Here is a 1,012-nt window from a genome sequence, read left to right as displayed (position 1 = left end):
AGAAGCCTAACAAGAAAAATTGTACGTTTTTAACTGCAACATTCGCTGAGTTATTTAAATTCAAAAATTGGAGAAAAGACAAAAAAAAACAGCATAAATGAGTCAAAGGAGCATTGCCCGTTAATATTTATGCTGTTCTTTTCCAACTTTTCTTCTCATTTTTGAATTCAAATATATCACTAAGAAACGTGATTTTTTTTTTTTTGGCCTTAGAAGAGACAGGGCAATAACTTTCTATAATTAGGATTTTTCTAGGACAGGGCATTCAAATAAAAATTAAAAAATATATATTTCCGTAATAAATAAGTCCGTAATTTAATATTTAGTCCGTAATAAGATTTTTTAATTTATGGCACACACTGTATTTTCACTCAAATTCAAATTATAGATCCGTTTTATCTCAGGAGAGACTAGGCGAAAAATTTTCTATCGGGTTTTTAGAATTAATTTTCCTATTTCAATAACTACACAACCCCTTTGTGATACGAATGACGTATGTGAAGTCTATACGTTATTTAAATACTTTCTCTAATTGGAATTACGCTTCTTAGATCAGCGGTTCGCAAGTTATTCCAGGATAAAGAGACTTTCCTGCGCACCCTGTATATACGAACATGCATTAAATCTGAATTTCTCTGTTATGTATATACCGTTATTTCGAGATGTCGGTGAGCATTGCCACGCAGAGACACCACGCGCAGCTGACATCTTTCGCGTTAAAACAATTTGTGTATTTAACACCAAATGTTTAAACATTTGTTCATGGAAACACACAAGCAAACACATTGTCCAAGAAAAACCCCAGCTAATAAACGGGGTGAGAATTTCTTCTTCCGACTTCAATTTCATTTCGACGGTTCCCTAGTTATTTGCGCAGCTTGACGATCTCCTCCAGGAATGAAAATAGGAAGCGACATTACCTAGTGCGTCGCGCGCATCCATCACCATACCGACGACACCAAGCGCATACGCATCAAAATAAAGTTAAGAAAGGTGGTGTATATATAAATAT

Source organism: Pholcus phalangioides, unplaced genomic scaffold (genome assembly GCF_987345545.1).
Source record: "Pholcus phalangioides strain wild (caught in Gottingen) unplaced genomic scaffold, Ppha-v1.0 ptg000002l_1, whole genome shotgun sequence".
Taxonomy (NCBI): Eukaryota; Metazoa; Arthropoda; class Arachnida; order Araneae; family Pholcidae; genus Pholcus; species Pholcus phalangioides.
Note: the sequence above shows the minus strand (reverse complement) of the source record.